Genomic DNA, 17,483 nt, shown 5'->3' on the forward strand with positions numbered 1-17,483 from the left:
AATTTCACAACTATATATTTTATTTCACAATAATCAATCATAATTCATAACACAACAATACATAAATTTAATTAAATTTAATTCCATAGATCATAATAATAATTAATTAAAATTAAAAATACAATCCTCAAATAATCATTATAATAATTAATTTCTAGATGAACATCGGTCAAGATTATCATCAGAGACATTAGACTCTTTGTTGTGTTTGAAAGATTGGGAAGATGTTGAACGCTGAGTGCAACAAGATTGGCAAAATGCTTTAATTAAACAAATTGAGAGTTTGAATGTTGATCAAGATGAAGTGGATCCAGATTATGCAGAGTACTGAACATTTAAGCCACTTCCAAAGATTAGAGATTTTTTTTTTCTTGTAACTTTTTGAAACAATTTTTATTAGTGAGAAGGTTGTAAATTTGCAAATGATAGATGGTTCAGTAGGTGCCAACCTAGTTGGGATGTACTGTTAACTGTAGTGATGCAAATTACACCTAATTCTATTTGAATTACTAATATTATAATTGTACTTTAATTTCATTTAATGAAAATGTAATTTTTAATTTATCATAATTTTTCTTGTGTATAAAATGGAAAATATTTCATTCACAAATGAAATGTATCTCTATTAAATATTAACTAAGTTATGATTTAATATTAATATGAAAAATATTTCATATGAAAAATATTTTATTATTAATTTTGTAAAAAAAATTATTTTTTATTTATAATTTATAAATTTATGATATTTATAACCTTATTTATTAAAATCATGATATTTAATTATTTACTTATTCATTTAATAAATTATAAACATAAATAATTAATTAAATACATATCATAAATAAAATTAAATATCATAAATAAAATTATTCATTTAATAAATATCATAAATAAAATTATGATATTTATAATTTTATTTATTAAAATCATGATATTTACTTATTCATTTAATAAATTATAAACATAAAAGATTAGAATATTTATTTAAACTAAGATTAATTATTTAAATTAATTTTTAAAAGTCTATGCTAAAAAATATATTAAAACATTTAATTTCAAGATATTGTACTTTAATTTCATAACATTTTATATTTACTTTTTGTTAAAAAAATTTACTTAGATATATTTTGGCCCACGTGCTATTAATGGCTCACGGGTCGCGTGCTAGCCCACTAATGAACCATGCTTATTACGTGCTTTTTCGCGTGCCGTGCTTTGGCCCATCTCTAATCGTGCCGTGCTTTAAGACCCGCGTGCCTAAAATTCTAGGCCTGGCACGGCCCACGTGCGTGCCGTGCCGTGCCTCGTGCCTCACCGAAACGTGCTCGTGCCGTGCCGTGCTGTACGGACACGTGCCGTGCCACGTGCCGCCCGGCCCATTGGCCATCTTTACCCCCTATGAATAGAAACCATCTTATTCACGACAATTAGCACTAGCTACAAAAGAACCCCTTACTGTAGCAAAAGCTATGCGTAGCCATGTTCAATTTTTGTCAAAGCTTCTACTAGTATTATAAATCACATCACAACTAAGCAAACCTCTACACTCTTTATTGTGATCATGGAATCTTTTCCCACTTTCTCTCGGTGACAGTTCTTGGAAAGACATGATTTTGCAGCCATTCTTCCTATCAACATCATATTCAGTTCGACGACAGCGCAATTTTAGCTCAGGCGAGGCATTCGGCATTCGACAATTAAGGATTTGGGGTTGTTTCCGATTGCGGCTTCTGGTGAGTGGTGAGTTATGAGTGTGTGTTTTTAGTTTTAGGGTTATATTAGTTTTTTTTTTCCAATTTCACTTATATATTTTAAAGTGAAAATTCATAAATAATTTAAATAAAAAATTTTGCAGATCTAGATACTCGACTTTTCGTATGGCAGTGCATCTGGATCTATAGCCAAATCCACATGAATCTTAAAAATTAGACTCCGAATATGTATTTTTTTATATACATATATAATTTTTGTGGATTCTGATATTTTAAATCTTTACGGATGCGAGTCAGATTTAATTTTTTTGCCATTCCTACTCTATGTTTTATTTAGGAGTGGCTATTTAGTTCACCTTTAGAAACTAATCGAGGTTAAAATTTAATTCAGATTTAACTCAAAGCCAATTGATAATTCAATTGATTTACTTTAATTAAAAAGGGAACTAATCAAATTAAATCCTGAATTTCGTATTTCCCCTCATTTTTCACAAACTAAAATCCCAATCCCTAACCCAAAAGCTATCAGATCCCTAAATCAAAAGCTAAATTCCCGAATGGAATCTAGTAAAGACAAATACTTAGTCTACAAATCCCCAACTCCCTAAACTTAAATAAGCAAAGTTCAAGCAGTCAAACTCAAAATCAAGCACTTATAGTTCAAACTCAAAACGAAAAGACATACCCAAAAGCACTACAAATCGACTTCCCTCTAACCTGGACCGCCACCACACAATTGTCATCCCCTCATTGCTATACACCCATCGCAACCAGCCGGTCGTCACTGTCACAACTCTTCAATCTTCATCTAGCTTCGTTTCCTTTTTAATTATTTACTGTATTCTTCGTTTTGGGGGGAAATGATGTGAACCTCACAGAGATAATAAGACCCTACACTTAACAAGATTCTTTTGTGAAGGATCATTCTAATTCAAATTCAAACATCATAAAATAAAGATTGTGACTTTTTTTCTATAAATATAAGAACCAATGATATAAGAAATCTGAGGCTGATGCTACACTCAAGAAAGAAGAGAAATTGTGAGTGATAAATCAATAAATAATGCCAGAAGATAAAATTTTGATAAGTTCTAAAAGTTTTTAGAAGAACTAATGAGATTAAGATAAAACTATCACAAGCACATGGAATGAAGTATATTCAGATCTTACCCAAGTTCCCGTCGGACCCGTTACAAGAGCTCGAGCAAAGAAATTCAAAAAAGCGCTTAATGAATTGATTCAAGCAACTTGAGCTCAATCAAATTCGTGGAGGCCCATTGAAGGAATCGCACATGATAAATGCATGATTCAGGCTCTTGAAGTTTCCAAATAATCACTTCCATGAAATAGGGAGTTGGCTTGCACATTATGACGGGAAAATATATTATTTTCCTTCTTCAGATACTTTCCTGTTTCTTGAGAAGGCTATTAGGGAAACAAATCAATTATTTCTATTTTAATTGCCTAGTTTCCATTTAATTTATGTAAGATATTTAAGCCAATTAAGATCCTGATTTAGTTTAAATTCTTTCCTATTTACTTAGATTATGATTCTAATTTGATTTAGATTCTTTCTTATTAGTGAAGATTCAGATTCATATTCAAATTTGATTTTTGGTTTAGGATTTATTTCCAAAAATTCTTGTAACCAACCCTATATAATGTGCTCGTATCCAATAAACCGAGAGAAATTTTTTATGCAAATGGTGAGAGAGTTAATTATCTTTGGTTTTTTACAAACTCTTTGAACTTATTGGATTTCCGTGGTTTTCAAACTTTTGACTTATCAATTAGACCATCGTGTTTTCAATAAGTATTGGGTTGAGGTTCCAATCAATTCATGGTTTAGATTCGATCTTGGAAACTAAATTAATTAGGGCCACATCAGTTCTTGACAGGGTTCGTATCAAGAACCAAAAAGGAAAGCTCTCACTACTATTATAAACTTTGATATGAAATTTCCAATAAGGTTACATGAGCTTATCAAGTTGAATTTTACTAACGAAATAAGATTTTTCTTATTGCTAAATATAACCTAGGGTAAAAAAGAAATAATCGATCTTATTTCCAAAACAAATTAAGAAACATGATTTTGCCTGATTTCTCTTTCTAATTTGATAAGGTCTTATTTGTTCTTCATGCAAGTCACTTCAAATTAAATTTAGAAGCTTGAATAACATTAACAAGGCATTGACTAACTTGAATTTATAATTTGGACAAAATAGTGTCTTGGACAGGGCATGAATTTAAGACGTGCTCAATTAATCCATTTAATGCTTCCTTCATTTTCTTGACTCTTACCCTTGTCACTAGGCCTCCATGGATGCTTAATGGATCTTGTGGAGCTTTGGCAACTTGGTTCTTATCATTCCCACTCTCTTGAAAAGGATTTGTCATCAAATCTTCACATATGTCAAATGGAGATAACTCAGTAACATTAAAGCTTGCACTTACATTATTCTTGCTTAGAAGATCCAACTATAGCCATTGTCATTGATTTTTTCAGTCACTTGATGGAAGTAGTTTTGAACATTTTTTAACAGGAAATTGTTCCTTCCTCATATGCAACCAAGCCTAATCTCCCGATTCAAATACAACTTTTTTGCACCCCTTATTAGCTTAGTTAGCATATTGTTATATTCCCTTATGTTCCCTTATCAATGTTTTCCTTACCTTTTCATGGATGTGCCTAGCAAAGTTGGCTTTTTTCTTTCCATCTAAATGAATTCTCTCATCCATAGGTAAAAGGGTTAAATTCAAAGGAGTTAATGGATTAAAATCATATACAATTTCAAAAGATGAAAACTTAGTTGTTGAATGCACACTCCTATTATATGCAAATTCTACATGTGGCAAACATTCTTCCCATGTTTTCAGTTCTTTTGTATTATAGCAGGCAATAAAGTAGATAAAGTCCTTCCTTCTCGTGAACCACGGGAGCGCCTAGCGCCCAAAGGACTATGGATTTTGCTTTCAGGGTAAAGCGGGGCATAAAAAAGGGTTGGTCTGTCAAAAGCAAAAGTCTTGTTCCTTTGCGAACGAAGCTTAGAATCAATAAGTGTTCGTAGAACAAAGGGAGTGTACAATTGGAAAAACCCACTTTTTTGTTTGTAATGAGGGAGAGATAGAATGGAGTTCTTTACAAAGTTCGAGACAAAAAAATTACTTCAATTTGTCCATCAGTTTGTGAATGGCAAGTAGTAGAAAACAATTTTTTATTGCTTAAAACATCTTAAACAAGATTAAAATGTTCAAAATGTTCATCTAAGTTTTTGTTATAAATCATAATGTAATCAAAGTATACAACCACAAATTTACTAACAAAAGCACACAAAACATGATTCATTAATCTCATGAAAGTACTAGGTGTATTGGTTAATTCAGAAGGCATAATTAACCACTCATATAAGCGATATTTTGTTTTAATTCCAGTTTTCCATTCATTACCTTCTCTCATCCTAATTTTATTTCACTCTTAAGATCAATTTTGGAAAAAACACACGAACCATATAATCCATCATGCACATCATCTAATTTGAAATAGGGTGTCTATACTTTACAGTGATATTGTTGATGGTGTGGCAATCAATACACATCCTTTATGAGCCATCTTTTGTAGCTACAAGCAACATTGGAACCACATAAGGACTCATGCTTTCACGCACATACCCGTTCTTTATAAGTTCACTCACTTGTCTTTCATGTTCCTTTGTCTCCTCGGGATTGTTTCTATAGATTGGCCTATTTGGAATTGATACTCTTAAGTATAAAGCCAATTTGATGCTCAATTCCCCTTATTGGTGATCTTCTTTTTGGAAAGTAAAAGCAAAAAGCAAAAGATTCCTGACAGGACATGACCTTTGTCTTTTCATCTTTTAGCCAAAATTAAAAGCAAAAGGAAGGTGCTTTAAAGTAAAGATAAAGTAAAGCAAACACTTTGCTTTTACGAAAGTAAAACAATTATTACACAATGCTTTAAAAACTGTGCGAGGGAGATAAGTTGTCAACATCACTGTTAGCTTCAGCAATGGAGAACTATTTCATACAAATCTGATTACCAAAAAACTCATTGGTATTCAATTTTTTCCAGGATGTGTTCTTTGGATAAAACTTGTTGGATCCAACCTTCCTAACAATGATCTTTTAATCGGGTTTGATATTCTTCACCTGGTTAAAAAACTCCATATCACAGCTTCTGGAATCCGTTATAAACTGATGTTTCAACCTTATATGAATACCCTGAGATTGTTCTCTATCTCAAGCTCTCCTCCTTCATATGATCCTCTCAAAGCCCGTTTTCTTCTTCATTGTCCAGAAAGTCATAGTTAATTTCTTCATCCCGCCCCTCTATGGAAAAATGAAAGCTTCTTTATTAAGCTCCCTTTCAAGCTTAACAAAGACATTAATCCAACCAAAGCTACCCATCCAGGAATGACTCCGTCAGACCTGAAACTAGCCCAAGAAGAATGTTCTTAGTTGCTAAAACAAGGCCTTATTGAACCCACAGGTTCAGAATGGGCTTGTCAAGATTTTTATGTGGAAAAAATGTCTGAAATAGTTAGAGGCAAAAAACGTGTTGTTATTGATTACCAACCTCTCAACTGTTTTCTTAGAGACGATAAGTTCCCCTTGCCAAAAATCCAATCCTTATTTGTTCATATCCAAAATGCTAAGGTCTTCTCAAAATTTGACCTTAAGGCAGGTTTTTGGCAATTAGGAATCCACTCTGATGATAGACACAAAACAGCTTTTTGCATTCCAAATGCCCACTACCAATGGAAAGTAATACCATTTGGCCTTAAGGTAGCCCTCTCACTTTTCCAAAAGGCCATGATCAAGATCTTTGAACCGATCTTTCATTATGCACTTAACTATATAGATAGCGTACTATTATTCTCCAAAGATCATGATTCCTATCAACAATTACTTTCCCACTTTCTTGAGATAGTGGAAACATATGGTATAATATTGTCGGACAAAAAACGGATCCTAGGGCAAAACACTGTCACCTTTCTTGGCATGACTCTAAAAGATGGATGCTATAGTCCTGGTCCACACATAGCCTAGGAGCTCACTCATTTTCCAGATGAACATTTGTCGAAAAAGAAGATTCAGCAATTCGTAGGTATCATCAATTACCTTCGAGAATTCTTTCCACATGTAGTTGTTCACACCAGCCAGCTTTTAAAAATACTCAAAAAATCAGCCCTACCTGGGGCCCCCCCTCAGACTATTGTTGTCCAACATCTCAAACAGATTGCTCAGCGTCCTCCCCCTTTGTGAATCTCCATTGATGGTCAGAGGATTCTTCAGACTGATGCAAGTGATGAATACTGGAGAGCCATCCTTTTGAAAAAACATGATGGTAAAGAGTCTTACTGTGCCTATGCCAGTGGACAATTCAAGGAATTAGAAAAACACTACCATGTGATCTACAAAGAAATCCTAGCCGTCAAATATAGAATTCAAAAATTTAAATTTCATCTTATTGGCCATAATTTCCTTGTCAAATTAGACAATTCCTCATTTTCGAAAATCCTTGAATTCAAAAATAAGGTCCTCCTAAATAAGCTTCTCCTTCGACTCAAAACATGGTTATGAAAATATGACTTCACAGTCCAGCATATAAAATGAGACCATAATCTCATCCTTGATCTCTTGTCCCGACCTTTATCTTCATCCCCAAGAGCCTCTTTTGCCTCAGTTCCAGTCATCTTCATGGCTCCTACTCTACCCAACACATCTTTGACAAAAAAATCCTTCCCTTGTAATCTCACTTTCTCCAGTCCTTATCAGATCTAAGATTTTGTAAAGAAATTTATTTTTCGATATTTCATGAATATATATCGCACCCAGACATCTGGATTTCCAAGCTTTCATCCAGATCACCTCTTTCTTACAGGCCTAAAGATCAATCCCTCCAGGGATGTCACAGAAGACGAATTGTGGTATATATGGTGTCTTACCGTCTTATACGCCACCAAACTGATCTTTCATGTACAACCAATGTTTCAGTGTCTTACAGATCCGAACCAGGCTCACTCTCTCACATGGACACTTTTTGAGTGGTTCTCCCCTCTCTCCTGGTGGAGAAAACAACTTGATCTTATTATAAAGCATCACCAAAGTAATCTCCTTCCTGATCAAGAAGGTGAACAATTCATCTCAGTCTTTATTATCCACCGTCCTTATTTCCAGCACCCTGTTGCCAAACTCTTTTGGACTCAAGACCAAGCTTATGAATGGAAGACTGTTCCCCATAGTTTTCCTCTAGATCATTGTTGAGTGTTAGAAAGTGTATATTTATAAAGGAGAAAATCGTCATTTTATACTTCAAGTTTTACTAACATTGCTACTTTTATGTATTTAAGTCTCTTGTGATTTAATTATATGTACTTTATTTTAATTAAGTAGTTTATATATTTTAAGGGCATCATGGTCATTTCATAATAAACGAGAGATCAAACAGCAAAACAGACATTACTTTTGAACTCAAGACAGTCGAAAACCTTAGGAGGAGCATAAAAGGAAAAATGACATTGTTCACATGTACGGTACTGTCCATGTTACTGTTCACGACACTGTTCACACATACGAAAGGATGATGTGGCATTGACCGATGATGTGGCATTGACTGATGAGGTGTCATGATTCTATTGGACTAAAATTCTTATGTACTATTGATCGATGACGTGACAACATATTAGTGGACCAAAAATCGTGCGTACGGTACATGCATATACACAGGATTATTTACAACCAAACTAAGTCACTATTCAAGCTGCCTGACTGTTCAAACCACGTGGTCAAACCATGTCACTATTCAAACTGCTTGGTCAAATCGCATACTGTTAATTGATGACGTGGCGCAATCTTGAGCGTCCAAAATATTTTTAATCCAATGGCCATGATTTACTCAGTGTATCTATAAAAAGGGGGCCTCCCCCCTAATTTGGCATCCCTGAATTTATTTTTTAGTTCAATTTTCTGTAATTCCTTCTCCATCTTATATTTTCTACGTATTTTAATAAATTTCTATTTTGCCCCTAGTTCAATTATGAGTAGCTAATTTTCTTTCAAGCTTGGGTTGAAGGTGAAGTCTCAACATGTGCCATGGGCTTTATTTGGTAAATTTATTTTCTCTTCCCCTTTAATTTTGGGATGTTTTGACTTTTCGTTGACAAATAATAATAATCTTGTCCAGATATCATCCTGGTTTCACCAGCTCCCTAGTACAAGGTTATTATTATTTCGTACGATAAGCCCTTAACACTATATTGATTAGAGTGTGGTTCATGAGCAGTGGAAACCCGCCTCATGATTTAATTGACATTAATAAGGAATATTTAGCCCATAATGCATGTTGATGCAGATCCAGATACCCAAGTGCTTCATTTCAATAGTTTACACTTTAATTTAATTCTGCCATTTCAATTTAAATTTTATGATATTTTAAATCATTTTTACCATAAATCCAACCACCCACTTAGAAAATTAATTCTACACATAATTAAAATCCACCTCCTCATGGGATCGACACTCATCACCATTGATCTATTCTATAATGGATTCGTGCACTTGCGAGTTCAATAAAATTTGCACAATAAGTTTTTTGCGCCGTTGCCGGGGAGGTAAGTTATTTTAATTTTTAGAATTAATTTTTGTAAATAATTTCTTTTAGTTGTTTTCTTGTAATGTTTTTTCTTAATTAAAAACAAAAAGAGAAAAAAAAGTGAATTTGCATTTAGAGGTAAGAATTTCTTTTCTTTTTCTTTTCTACAAAGTTATGTACTTTAATTTTCAAGTTATTTTTCTTTGTAATTTTTTTCGTTTATCTTATTAATTTATTTTAATTTTAGTTAATTTATTTCACGTATTTTTTTGTGTGTTTTTATAGAAAGGTTGTAACAGCGTAATAAGGTTAGTATCGTAATTTCTCCTTCTTCTTTATTTTTATTAATTTTGTTTTCATTTATTTTTGTGTTCTTTGCATGCATGGTCGAATGCACTATTACCTAATTTGAGCCTATAGACACTGAACTAGAAAAAACACTGAGCACACACAAACACGTTAAAAATAAAATTGAAATGGATTTGCAACAACAACAACAAGCACCACCACAGGAGAGGCCATTTAAGGACTACTTCAGTTCTTTAGCTAATTTGAGCAAATCATGCATAAGATACCCAAATGTAGCTGTTAGGAATTTTGAACTAAAACCTAGTGTGCTAACCTGTCTCCCAACATTCTATGGCCTAGAAAATGAGGACCCATATAATCATCTGAATGATTTTCATGTTGTTTGTCAAACTTTTAAATATGAGAATTTTTCAGACGATGATGTTAAACTTAGATTATTCTCATTTTCTTTAAAGGATCGAGCTCATTCATGGCTTAATACATTGCCTGCTAATAGCATTACATCATGGGAACAAATGGTAACAAAATTTTTGAATAAATATTTCCCAGTACATAAAACCAATGCTATTCGCAGGGAAATCTCAGAGTTTACCTAGAGAGAAGACGAGCAATTTTTTGAAACATGGGAGCGATTCAATGGGCTACTTTTGAAGTGTCCACATCATGGGTACAAGAAATGGCACCAATGCCAATACTTTTTGGAGGGATTATTGCCGCATGTGCAAGAATGACTAATGGCAACAAGTGGAGGAGAGCTAATGTCAAAAAGTGCATCAGAAATTTAGGATTTCTTCCAGCGACAAGCGGATAATTCCCAACAACGGAGTCGATCACTCAGGAATACTAAAAGAATTAAAGGAGTGAATAAGGTTCACATTGGCTAGTCAAGTTCGGAAATTAAAGAAGTTAAAGAGATAATTGAAGGTCTTTCCCGACAAATAGCATAGTTAATGACTGCTAAATCAACAGAACCACATGACCATTAGTCATACTCAGATCAATGCCATAGGTGTAATGAGAAAACCATCAAATTACAACCCATACTCCAACACATATAACCCTGGATGGAGAGACCATCCCAATTTTTCATGGTCTCAATGATTCCAACAGAATGGATCAGCAGCTCTAGCTCCACCAATGCAACCAATTCCTCAAGTTTCTCAAGCCTCTCATCCCCCATTTAGACCATACAATCAGAACCAAAATTACTTTCAATCCATACCATGGGAGGATGCATTCCAGAATTTCAAGAATGTTACTCACTCCACGATTGAGCAACAGAACCGCAAAATTGATAAACTACGAAATGAGATGAGAGCAGGTTTCAACTCACAAGCCCAATCAGTTTCAAACCTCGAGAAGATGGTGGGACATCTTGCTTCTTCAGTTCAAATATTGGCAATTACTGTTGAGAAAGATAAATTTCTAAGTCAACCAGTACCTAATCCTAACGAAGTTCATAAAGCAAGTACCAGTTCACCACAGTAGCATGAAGAGGTCAAAGCCGTGATGACCTTGCGAAAAGGAAAAGAAGTTGACAACAAAGTGGAAATACCGGTGACGAAAATGAATTAAATTGTACTTGTGAATATTGAGGACTCACCATCGAAGAAGAAAGAAGAAACCAATCCACGGGAATACGTTCCTAAAGCTTCATTTCCTCAGAGGTTAGCTAAAGGAAAGAAGGGAAAATCCACAGGTGAAATTCTTGAAATCTTTAAACAAGTAAGTGTTAACATCCCTTTGCTTGATGCTATAAATCAAGTGTCATCTTATGCGAAGTTTCTTAAAGACCTTTGTACTAAAAAGAGAAACATTCATGTTCAAAAGAAGGTATTTTTAATAGAAAACGTTAGTTCTATACTCCAACAAAAAATTTCTCTAAAATGCAAAGACCCAGGCTCCCCACTATCTCATGTAGTATAAGGAACCAGACAACTGAGAATGCTTTGTTGGATTTAGGAGCTAGTGTGAATCTGTTACCCTACTCAGTATTTGTGAAACTTGGACTTGGAGAATTATACCCAACTCCAGTGGTGTTAAAACTTGCAGATCGATCTACGAAAATACCTCGTGATATTGTGAAAGACGTGCTTATCCAGGTAGACAAGTTTTATTTTCTTGTTGGTTTCATTGTAATTGACACTAAACTAATCCAGGATTCAAGGAAGCACATCCCCATTATCCTAGGCCGACTTTTCTTGGCAACTGCCAATGCTCACATTCAATGTAGGATTGGAAATATGCAGTTGTACTTTGGCAACATGACTATAGAGCTAAACATCTTCAACATTGCCAAACAACCTCACAATACAAATGATGAAATTATTGATGTTGATTTAATAGAAATATTAGTTGATAATATTTTTCTTTCAAACCTTAGTGATGACCCTTTACAAACATGTTTAACTCACTTTGGTTTGGATTTTGATATTGACAGATCAGTCGATGAGGTCAACGCTCTACTTGACTCAACACCATCCATGGACACTAATAAATGGAAGTCAATAGTTTCTATTGGCCAACTATATTTCGAGATGCTTACACTTTCTCTTCTTCATGTGATAGGTGTCAACGAATGGGGAGCATTACCAATTTTAGTGGATGAGATTTTTTATGTATGGGGTATCGACTTCATGAGACGATTTCCCCCTTCTTTGGCCATCAATACATATTGGTTGTTGTTGACTACGTATCGAAATGGGTGGAAGCAATTCCATGTAGAACCAATGATCACAAGGTGGTGATAGGATTTTTGAAAAGGATTCCCTCGAGCAATAATAAGTGATGGTGGTGCCCAATTTTGTAACAAATCATTCAAATCTCTTTTGACAAAGTATTCCATCACTCACAAAGTGGCGACCCCATATCATCCGCAAACTAGTGGCCAAGTTGAGATCTCCAATCGAGAAATAAAGCACATATTAGAAAAGACAGTGAGGCCAGACAGAAAAGATTGGTCATTAAGACTTGATGATGCATTATGGGCATATAGAACGGCTTTCAAGACCCCGATTGGGATGTCATCCTATAGGCTAGTGTATGAAAAAGCTTGCCACCTACCTGTGGAACTCGAGCATCGTGCATACTGGGCTATCAAGAAATTCAACTTTGACATGCAGCAAGCTAGCTCAGAAAGAATATTACAGCTTGCAGAACTTGAGAAATTTACAATGATGCATGCGAAAATGCAAAGATTTACAAGCAACGAATGAAGGTCTTTCATGACAAGCAAATTATGATAAAATCTTTCACTCCAAGTCAGAAAATGCTTTTATTCAATTCTCGCTTACACCTATTCCCATGTAAGTTACGCTCTCGATGGTCTGGCCCCTTTATTGTTTATACTGGTTTTCCACATGCGGCAATTGAAATTAAAGACCCAAAGAACGGTGTCACTTTTAAAGTTAATGGTCAAAGATTAAAGTCATATGTAGAGTACCAATCACATGGAGCGGACTCCGAAATAAATTTGAGTGACCCACCAGATTTGAATTGAGATTTTTCTTTCTTTTCGGTGATTTAATTTTTTTCTCTTTTTACTATTCTTTTGCTAATTGAAATTATTTTTGCATAAGTGTGTTTGTTTAACCATTAAGTTTTCTCTTATCATTGTTAATCATGAGTGCCTCAACTAAATAGCTCCTCCTGAACATTCTTATACAACTTCAATGTGTAAAATCTCATCTCAAAAGGCAGATTTGATTTTGTAAAACACATCATATTTGGGCTCTACAACCACCAGAGTTAGTATCCCATGTTGAGGATTTAGAAAGCCAATTCAAAGACATTGAGGGAGGTGTCTACAACATCCATTTGGAGCTTGAGGTAAATTCAATAAGAGGATGATTGTAATTTTCTTTGTGCGTTTTAGTTTATTTTTTTGTTTGTGTGCTTTAGTTTGTTACCCCGGTGAAGTGGCAGATAATGGTACTTCGTGACAATCAAGTCGGTTACTTTAGTTTCCCATAATAACTGATATTCTGAGGCGAAGGTATGGACAGAAACGAGATTTTACCAAAGCTTCACAATAGATTCCCTTCACTTCCTTAGAATGCCCTCCTTTCAATCTATAAAGCTCGGTCCGAACACATGCGATTGCTCATGAGGAATAACATACCTACCTCATACACAGCTGTGACCTAGTGTCACCAAGATTCTTAAATATGATTTTTTTGTTAAGCACTCACAAATTATTTTTGAGAAGTATCCCAATGGCAGTTACTCCCAATAAACAATTCAAGAACATTTGTTTGCTTTCTGGATTTAACTATGGCAAACATAAAGAGTTCGTTAAGGCAGTCATAGATCTTGGTCGACGCATAGCAGAGAGAAAATTACACTTAGTGTATAGAGGAAATAACTGAGGGTAATCAAAATTGGTCTCAGAAGCTGCTTTTGTCAGAGGAAGCCAAGTGTTAGGCATCATCCTAAGAGCCTTAAAACCTTTGGGTAGTTTGTCTGACTCACCGACTGTAGAAGAGTTAGTCATCTCAGGTATACAAGAAAGAATAACTGAAATGCTTAATCATGCTGATGCTTTTATTTTCCTTCCAGGAGATCTTGCAACACTAGAGGCACTTATCACACTAGCATCTTGGGCCCATCTGCACATTCACTAGAAACCCATCAGTTTGTTAAATGTCAATAACTTTTATGATGGCTTCATCGCATTTCTTAACCATGCAATAAAAAATTATTTCATTCCTTCCATAGCGAAAAAACTTTTTATTTGTGCTCACACTGCTAATGAGTTACTTGATCTATTACAAACTTATAAACCAGAGCCAGACCCAAGGACCTTTGTGTTGGAGTCTCCAAATAATGATGGTAACAGTACCCGTAGTAAGAAGTACAAATTAGATTTAACTCTTCGCTTATAAATATTTTCTTTTGTGTTGCACCACCCAGGTGATGTCTTCTAAACTCTACTTATTTCGTTTAAAACATTGAGTACAATGTTTCGTTCTGGTTGGGGGGAAGTAATAGTTGACAACTATGGAGTATTGGTTAAGTTTTTACTGATTTTTTTGTTGTAGAGACTAATCGTGGCTAACTTTTTGTGTTGAAGATGGTTGAATATGGAGTGTAGTTACTCTAGAAACGCATCTTCTTCGTTTAAAAAAAATTCCAGATATTTTCTTTTTTCTTTATTAAGCTTTGACAATCATTTTTTTAACTTCTTCTTTTTAATTTCTCCTTTATAAATATACAATTTCAAATTTTTGAGTCGAAGATGGCTGAATATGGAGTGTAGTGCCTGATAACTTTATGAAATGAGAGTTATTATGGCAATTCTAGACTTAAATCAAGACCACTTGGAGAGCAAATGATGCGTTTTTATTATATTTTGGTTATGTTTTACATAAACATCCATTTTAGTTTAGTCTTAATAAGTTTTACTTGATTTAAAGTAATTTGTGCTCAAAACATGTGCATAATTATAGGTTTTTAGAAGTTTATAATCCATGAAGGGATGCTGAGATGTTAGGCTAGCAAGAAGAGGGAAGAATATGACCACAAAAGAAGTGAAACACAACCGGGAACAATGCAGTGTTATAGTTGTTCTTGGAGCAACCATTGTTGTAGCAATCCTGGAACAATGAGGGAGAAAACTTAGTGCGGGTTAGCTGCAGAAGTGCGATCTGTAGTTTCCTAATTTGACTCATGTACGTCTTAGGCTTGTGTTTACCCTAGTTTTCAGTTATAAAAAGGGGCGTGCATTACATAAAACGGCGGCAAAAAATTATCATTGGAAAATTAAGAGAAAAAGAAGAAGATCAGAATTCAAGGGAACCGATGCAGCATCATTGAAGAATCCATCAGAGATATTTGGATTCACTTTTTGTCGTTCTCCAGTTATTCCTTTCTTCACTCTTTGATTGAACCGATGTATTTCGTGAATAATATGTTGCTGTTTGTTTTTCTCTTTCAAAATATGAACTAAACTTACTAGTAGTTGAGTGACAAACAATCTAATGGGTTCTTGACTATTCTTATGAGTTGCTATATAATTGCTATAGCATTTTACTCTAGTAGCTATTATTATAACTGTTATTTCGATTGGCCACTCATTTAATGGTTCAAGTTAAGATAGAGCCGCAAAAGGGCATGTCTTAGCGGATATTATTAGAGTAATACTTGATCTTAATTTGAGTTTCTTGGATTAAGTTTATCTTGAATTCCATAAGGGTCATACTTGAAATTAAGATTTATGACAAACTAGACATAGGTAATCACCTTGTAGGGTGGAGAGAATAGATGTTCATAATGACATGCCGTAGGTAGAATAACAACTGGTCATTGGTAAGATACTTAAGGGTATGAGAATTCCAATACGCGACAGCTGAGGATGCAAAATAATTCTGCCCAGTGCTAGATTGCTGTAGCAACTGGTGTTAATTTGGTGAAAAACAATCAACCCATAAAGAGAGTTTGATCATTCAACTACCTTATTCTCATTTGATTCTTTTACACAATTTATTTACTTTATTTCATCACTATATTATTACGTTTTATTTCCTTACAATTATAAATTTTGGTAGCAAACAACTTCACATTTATTCATTCGAAATAAAGGTAGATTGCACTATTGTGATTGCTGTATCATTTCTAGTAATATCAATCCCTGTGGAGACGATCTTGAATATTCATCACTTTATTACTTGTTGTGTACACTTGCACATTGGCATCAATAGCATGTGATTAAAAAATCTCAAACAAGTTTTTGGCGCCGTTGCCGGGGATTGATTGTTTATTTTTTAAGTGTAAAGTAAGTCTTGATAGTGCCAATTTGATTTGATTTGTTCTATTTATTGACATATCAACACTTGCATGCGCAAAGATAGATCTGTTGTATTCCAATTTGATCCTGAGATTGAAAGGACTATAAGGAGACTGTGAAGAGAACAAAGGAATTCAAACTGTTTTAGACATGGATAATTTGCAGGATGTAGGAAATTTGGACCCCCACGGACCATTACAACCTGTCAATATTCAAGAGGAGCAGAATGAGCATGTTAACCAGAGACAACCAGGGAACAACAATATCATTTACATGGAAAATAACAGAGACAGGGCTATCAGAGATTATGCTGTGTTAACTCCTCAAGTTGTACACCCTGGGATAATCAGACCTGAAGTGGAAGCCGCAAAATTGGAATTGCAGCAAGTGATGTTTCAAATGTTGCAAATAGTGGGTCAATTCAATAGACTGCCAAATGAAGATCCTCACCTTCATCTTAAGTTGTTTTTGGAAGTGAGTGATGCTTTTAAAATTGTTGGAGCAACACAAGATGCTTTAAGACTAAGACTTTTCCTTACTCCTTAAGAGATCGAGCAAGAGCATGGTTGAATTCATTACCATCTGATTCCATCACTACATGGAATGAGTTGGCCGATAAATTGTTAATGAAATATTTGCCACCAACAAAAAATACAAAATTGTGGAATGAGATTACTTCTTTCCATCAACTTGAAGATGAGAGTTTGTATGAGGCTCGGGAAAGATTCAAAGAACTACTCAGAAGGTGTCTTCATCATGACATTCCTTGTTGCATACAATTGGAGACTTTCTATAATGGGTTGAATCCTAATACAAGATTGATGATGGATGCTTCAGCAAATAGAGCTTTGTTATCTAAATCCTACACTGAAGCTTATGAAATCTTGGAGAGAATTGCCAATAATAATTATCAGTGGTACATAATATAGATGCAATTACAGCTTTATCAGCACAAGTCACCTCATTGACTAACATGGTGAAAGCCATGACGTCTGCTCCAGCAGCAGTAAAGCAAGTTGCTGAACTGTTTTGCGTGTACTGTGGTGAAGAACATGACTTTGATAAC

At 34.5% G+C, this 17,483-nt stretch overlaps 1 long non-coding RNA gene and 2 other non-coding genes across 3 annotated transcripts; 1 reads left to right on the forward strand and 2 right to left on the reverse strand.

Annotated features, from left to right (window-relative positions):
- The first annotated feature begins 1,398 nt into the window (after positions 1-1,398).
- Positions 1,399-1,995, forward strand: LOC127901904 (uncharacterized). The gene is made up of 2 exons (XR_008054213.1): positions 1,399-1,740; positions 1,856-1,995. It is a non-coding gene; the product is annotated as an uncharacterized LOC127901904 (long non-coding RNA).
- An 8,204-nt stretch (positions 1,996-10,199) lies between these two features.
- LOC112496605 (small nucleolar RNA R71) lies at positions 10,200-10,303 on the reverse strand. Its single transcript, XR_003063130.1, has one exon. It is a non-coding gene; the product is annotated as a small nucleolar RNA R71 (small nucleolar RNA).
- Positions 10,304-17,073: 6,770 nt separating this feature from the next.
- On the reverse strand, positions 17,074-17,180 carry LOC112497400 (small nucleolar RNA R71). Its single transcript, XR_003064196.2, has one exon. It is a non-coding gene; the product is annotated as a small nucleolar RNA R71 (small nucleolar RNA).
- Positions 17,181-17,483: the final 303 nt, after the last annotated feature.

The sequence above is a fragment of the Citrus sinensis genome, chromosome 4 (assembly GCF_022201045.2).
Source record: "Citrus sinensis cultivar Valencia sweet orange chromosome 4, DVS_A1.0, whole genome shotgun sequence".
NCBI classification, from domain to species: Eukaryota; Viridiplantae; Streptophyta; class Magnoliopsida; order Sapindales; family Rutaceae; genus Citrus; species Citrus sinensis.